This window comes from Nerophis ophidion, linkage group LG12 (assembly GCF_033978795.1).
Source record: "Nerophis ophidion isolate RoL-2023_Sa linkage group LG12, RoL_Noph_v1.0, whole genome shotgun sequence".
Classification (NCBI taxonomy): domain Eukaryota; kingdom Metazoa; phylum Chordata; class Actinopteri; order Syngnathiformes; family Syngnathidae; genus Nerophis; species Nerophis ophidion.
The window spans coordinates 25,200,413-25,207,367 of NC_084622.1; the positions used below are offsets into that span (position 1 = coordinate 25,200,413).

A 6,955-nucleotide genomic window follows, 5' to 3' on the forward strand; every position below is an offset into this window, starting at 1 on the left:
TCAGAACTGCAATAAACAGGGCAATTGAGAGGAGACACAAACACGACACAGAACAAACCAAAGGTAGTGAAACAAAAATTAATATTATCAACAACAGTATCAATATTAGTTAGAATTTCAGCATAGCAGTGATTAAAAATCCGTTATTGACATTATCATTAGACATTTATAAAAATAAAAAAAAAGAACAATAGTGTCACAGTGGCTTATACTTGCATCGCATCTCATAAGCTTGACAACACACTGTGTCCAATATTTTCACAAAGATAAAATAAGTCATATTTTTGGTTTGTTTAATAGTTAAAACAAATTTACATTATTGCAATCAGTTGATAAAACATTGTCCTTTAGAATTATACAAGCTTTTTTTTTTTTTAATCTACTGGACTACTCTGCTTGCATGTCAGCAGACTGGGGTGGATCCTGCTGAAATCCTATGAATTAATACAAAATCGTTTTGAATCGGAAAAATATCGTTTTTGAATTGAGAACCGAATCGAATCGAATCGAAAAAATCGATATATTATCAAATCGTGACCCCAAGAATCGATATTGAATTGGCAGCCCTAATATATATATATGTATATATAAATATGTCTTGATTGGATTATCCAGAGAATAGTGCTCGATACCGTGGTAGAGCGCAATATGTAGGTGTGGGAAAAATCACAAGACTACTTCATCTCCTGATGATTGAGTGAACCCCTCATGAAACAGTTCTGTAGAGATGAAGTAGTCCTGTGATTTTTCCCACACCTACATATATATATATATATATATATTAAGATTGCCAATCTTTGTGGCTGGACTGGTGCCTCCTGAAGTCGACGATGATCTCCTTGGTCTTGTTGACGTTCAGGACCAGGTTATTGGTTCTACACCAGTCAACCAGATGTTTCACTTCCTCCCTGTGGTCCATGTCGTTGTTGTCACAGATGAGGCTGTTGAGTCGTCCTGATACTTCACAAAGTGGTTTGTAGTGGACCTGGCGCAACAGTCATGGGTCATCAGGAGAGACTAAACAACTGGTACCTAGATTCATTGGACCATACAAACCATCACAGCTCGACTCAAGGTACCCATGTTTTTCATGTCTTATCCAATCTACCATGTCTCCCGCCTGAAGCCCGTCGAGTTTAGCTACTCTAGCCCTCCACCAGTGTCTCCCCCGACTCCTCAGCAGGTCGAGGGTCATCCGGCTTTCATAGTTAACACCATCCTTGACGCCAGGAGACGAGGCAGGGGGGTACAGTTTCTGATCGACTGGAGAGGTTACACCCGAGAAGATCGCTCCTGGATCTCACCAATTTCTGATTTTTATCAGAGATTTCCTCTAAGACCACGTGGCGTCCATTAATTAGGGGGGTGAGAATATTGTCACTGCCGTTGCCACCTTGTGGTTTGTATTCTTTGGTGCAGTTGACCCCGTCCGTACTCACTACTTTTCTCCTTTCCCCTACAGTTCCTGTGTTCCCCTTGTGGGTGGAGTTGTGTGGCGTGCGTAGCTACTTCCAATTTCCCCTGATTCTACTTAAGCAGCACCTTGACAGCTGGATGCCACTCGGCGATTCCACTCCTCGGCTCTCCACGCCAGGAGTTTCCTATGCTTTGAGTTTTTTTGCTACATGCTATCTTGGTCATTCCAGTGCCAAATAGCTTGGTGTTGTTCGGTAGTTTGCACATCTTCCAACTCCAACCCAAATCTAGTTTATTTTTGTACATACTAACTTTTGTTCTTTTTTCCACGGTACTCATTTTTGTTTTCTCTTTTTCACGTTGTTGCTTTATGTTACCTCCTTTTTGGATTGTTTTTGTGAGCATTTACTCAGTAAAATAACTGTTTTAGTCACGGTCTTGTGAACGCAAGATCTTTGACAAACAAAACGTCTATCCTGAAGGATTTCTTCACTTCCCGCGGACTTGACTTCCTCTGTGTGACGGAAACATGGCAGAGAGCCGGTGAGTCCACCCCTCTAAATGAACTTCTGCCTCCGGAGTGTTCCTACTTTAATTCTCCGCAGTCGTCCGCGCGAAAAGGAGGAGGATTAGCAGTCGTTTTTAAAAAGGACTTTAAATGCCGTCAGATCCGCCTGCAATCCTCCTTTTCAAGCTTCGAACTGTGCATGTTTGAACTGGGTCTTTTTGATGTTGTCCTGTGTGCCGTCGTCTATCGACCACCCAAGTACCACAAAGACTTTATAACAAAATGTTCTGAATTTCTGGCTGAAATCCTGTCCAAATATGATCGTGTCCGTATTGTGGGTGATTTTAATATTCGCACTTGCTGTCCAGACGCGTCGCTTTCCAGGAGCTTCCTGAATGTAATTGACTCATTTAAAGGCCTACTGAAACCCACTACTACTGACCACGCAGTCTGATAGTTTATATATCACTGATGAAATAATAACATTGCAACACATGCCAATACGGCAAGTTTAGTTTACTAAATTTCAATTTTAAATTTCCCGTGGAGTTTCTTGTTGAAAACGTCGCGGAATGATGACGTGTATGATAACGCCTGTTTGTGACGTTATTGGTTGGAGGGGACATTTTAGCCAAGCACCACTTACAGCTAAAATTTGTGTCTTTTCATCGCATAATTACACAGTAATTTGGACATCTGTGTTGCTGAATCTTTTGCAATTTGTTCAATTAATAATGGAGACTATAAATAAGAATGCTGTTGGTGGAAAGCGATGGATTGCAGCTGCCTTTGGCACCGAGACACAGCCAGTGTTTCTTTGTTTTTGTTGTGAAGCTTTAAAGAGAATTTAAGGGGATACCTTTAGTCAAAAATGATTTATGACCCCCCATAAATCAATTATTTATGAGGGGTCAAGGTCAAAGGTCAATGATTTATGAGGGTCAAGTTCAAAGGTAAATGATTTATGAGGGGTCAAGGTTAAAGGTCAAAGTCAAAGGTCAGGGTCAAATGTCAAGGTCAAGTGGGTGTGGCTTACCCGGAAGAGGGTGGAGTTAAGACCTGCGGTGGGAGTGGTTAAACCAGGAAGAGGGTGGAGTTTTAAACAGAAAGAGGGCAGAGTTAAGACCTGCGGTGGGAGTGGTTAAACCAGGAAGAGGGTGGAGTTAAGACCTGACGAGGGAACAAAGGAGGGTTCAGTTTTTTAAGAAAGCAATGTCATCTGAGCAGCATGTGACCATATATTTGATAGTTTAAATGTTTACGATCGTTTGAAACAACTTCCAGATTTCGATGTATTGATGGCTGGGAATGTTACGTGTGGAGATGTGGACACGCACGCACTTCACACACACACACACACACACACACACACACACACACACACACACACACACACACACACACACACACACACACACACACACACACACACACACACGTAGAGGAGGGGTACAAAAGGGCGGTGTAAGGCTTAGTCATTATTTGGAGCTTTATACGTTAGCGTAAAGACTTTGTTCGATTCGGTCATGATTAGTGAAACGCCTGTGTCGATTTATAAAAATAATAAAACTTACATTGACGCTCCGCAAAAAAGTCGAGTGTTTCTAAATCGTATTCAGATGCCGCCGACCGAGTCTTTGCGTGAGAAATGGGACTTGGAAGCGTACGGGATGGAGGGATCTTTTGGATTTGTATTCAGATACGAAATGGGGGATATCTGCTTATTTCAGCTAAAAGAAAGAAGAGACGGAAGCCCTTTCTCGATATTTTCATCGTTATCTACCGTGGATTGGGAAGTTTTTGGTGGACACGCACACACACGCACACACACGCACACACGCACACACGCACACACGCACACGCACACACGCACACACGCACACACGCACACACACACACACACACACACACACACACACACACATTCGTACGCACACATCGTTAAGACCAGAAGAGGGGACAAAGGAGGGTTCAGTTTTTTAAGAAAGCAATGTCATCTGAGCAGCATGTGACCACCCATCTGACAGTTTAAATGTTTACGATCGTCTGAAACAACTTCCATACCTCACGAAAACATATTTAAACAGATGGAAAAAACTATCGCAGAACACAGTGTCACGTAGCAACTGGTCTTTACGGTCGTTTGAAACAACAGGTCAGTTTGGGGGACAAAGGAGGGTTCAGTTTTTACTGACTACCCATCTGACAGTTTAAATGTTTATGACCGTTTGAAACAACAGGTCAGTTTGGGGTACAAAGGAGGGTTCAGTTTTTACTGACCACCCATCTGACAGTTTAAATGTTTACGATCGTCTGAAACAATTTCCATACCTCACGAAAACATATTTAAACAGATGGAGAAACTAGAGCAGAACACAGTGTAACCGCGATTTGCAGAATGAAAGGTAATTTCTTTTTTTTTTTTTTTTTCATTCCTTGTAACACGTCTGTTTAATGTTACTATAATAAGTATTTATTCGAACTAAAAACAGTCGAACATCGAGTTGAAATTCACCCACCACCAAGGGATCTCCTAACAGAGTCTCCAATCCTTTTGTGTAAGTACCGATTTTTTTTTTTTACTGTATTCATTTCATTACCTCCGTTTTTACCACGTTATTAGACAATGGTTTAACTCCGTTTAAGCATTTAAACGTTAAAAGCATTGCACGTGTACGACGATGTAATACCTTTTTTTTTTTTAACAGCCGATGACGACGAAGTGAAAGACGAAGAACTTTGTTTGATCGATCTTACAAAGTTGTAAGATGATTATCGAGGTGTGTTTAAACCTTCGAATTATTTAATATTGTGTGTATTCATTATTTTGTTTTATAGAGGATTCGCCGGAAGAGACCAACGCGATCCCTTTAACCCAATCGCAGTCTGGTGAGTCAAATAATTCTCATTTTTACAAGAAAAAAAACATGCGGTATACGATACATATATACATATATTTACTTACAGATTTTCCGTTTACATCTCTTGCTCACTGGTCTCCCTTAACGCTGGAGGGTCCGTCAACGGCCATTCCAGGCAGAGGAGAAGGCTTGATTGCGCCAAAGACTCCAGACATCGAATCCTTGCTCCGTGGGGAAATCATCGAAAACGACGGTGAATGTCCAACAGGCACCCGCTGTAAGTTTTTCTCGTTTTCTGTAAGCTTTTTAAGATTCTCAGGAGCTTTAAAGAGCTCCTCTCATTCCAATGTCTTTCGCTCAAATGAATTTCGCGCCTAAGGGGAATGGGCGGGGACTGATTCCGGAGGTGGGCGGTTGTTTCCGCCAAGCAACTTTCTGGTTGAAATGGGGTGTGGACCAAGATGGATCCCTACTCTATATTCTTTTATTTAACCCAATGTTTTTTAAATACGTGTATAATGCTTTATATCCTATGTGTTGTGAATTCCATCCTACAATATTTTCCAAGGAACCCAAAGAAATGTTACCACACCTCCCGCTTTATTTATTCTATAGATTGCCTGAACTATTTCATAAACTAAATCTTGTCTTGTTTCTGATGCTATGTTTTTTATGCTCATCAATGCACTGTTGCTTTGTTTTCCTCTATCCAGTTAAATGCCATAAAAATTGCTACCAATTCCCCCGTAAAAACAGATAGTTTATCACTGATTATTTTATTTAATACTATGTTTCCTTGTGGGATAACTGCTACAGCTCTTACCTTTATTTTTTTTATATAGTTTTTGATGCATCCGTATATATCATATCTCAATCCATTTTTCTATCCGGTAACTATTTAAATTTCTATTCTTTAGTAATTGCATGTTTTCTTTTGGGTTATCAAACATCCACGGTGGTATTGCAGGCATTGGTACTGTAGGACTAACTTTAATATTGTCAATTTTAACTTTATTACATATGTCTCCTATAATCCACCCAAAACTATTCTTTTTTGTTTTCTCTTTTTCTTGGCAGATTGGTAGCACTGGACAAGTCGGATATCCTTGCTTGGATCCTTTTAAAGTTGCCCGATAAACTGCTGAGAGTTGATCTCTCCTCTTGTCCAAAGGTTTTTCGTTCATTTTTACTTGTAATACTGCCACTAGGGTTGATGTAGTAGCTCCACAACATAACCTTAAAGCCTGTGACTGGATCCGGTCTATTTTCCCAAGTCATGTTTTTGAAGCAGATTGGTAAATAATGCATCCGTAATCAATAACAGATGGAATTAAAGTTATAAATATATACATGTATTGTTTTCAACGTTAACCTATCAGCCCCCCAATCATTACCCCTCAAAGACCTCATTATATTTAACACCTTTTTACTTTTTACCCTATTTTTTTATTTTCCGGAAGGAACACTCCTGAAGGAATAAATAAAGTACTATCTAATCTAATCTAATCAAATCTATTTTGCTGATGTGGGTTGACTAGTTCATATTTTTATCAAACCATATTCCTAAATATTTAAATACTTGTACCTCTTCTATATTTTCACCTTAGAGTTTTTATTTGGAGCTTGTTTGGTACTTTTGTCTTTGTAAAATGTATGACTTTTGTCTTTCCAACAGAGAATCTTAAACCTCAAGCCGTTCCCCAGTCTTGAACATTATTTACCACTTTGTTAGTTTTTTGATTATTTCTTTTGACTCTAAATAATATACTAGTCTTTCATTAATCTTTTTTTTTTTTCCATTACTTTTCCCCAAATTTATAATTTCCTGCCTCTTCCGGGTCTTACCCTGACTTGCATATTGGAATTGTTACCGCTAATTTTCCCCTCAGCCGGTCATTCTCCTTCTTCATATATCCTGTCATATCATTTCAAGACCACTTCTTTGACGATGCCACCTAAGTTTTTGATCATTTGATAACCCGCTAGGTCTTTCCCCGGTGACGTATTTTTAACCTTTTTCAAAATTCGAACCATTTCATTCAAAGAAAATGTCATATCCATAGTGTTGGTAAAGCTATTATCGTTGTCTTCCATCATTTCCCCAATATTTAAACTCATTGTTTTTTCTCTCTTTTGTTTTTCCACATTTCTCAAATTATCATTACTGTGC

At 39.5% G+C, this 6,955-nt stretch overlaps 1 long non-coding RNA gene across 1 annotated transcript; it reads left to right on the forward strand.

Annotated features, from left to right (window-relative positions):
* Positions 1-4,728: 4,728 nt before the first annotated feature.
* LOC133563794 (uncharacterized) lies at positions 4,729-6,586 on the forward strand. Its single transcript, XR_009809113.1, has 3 exons — positions 4,729-4,813; positions 4,892-5,062; positions 5,863-6,586. It is a non-coding gene; the product is annotated as an uncharacterized LOC133563794 (long non-coding RNA).
* Positions 6,587-6,955: the final 369 nt, after the last annotated feature.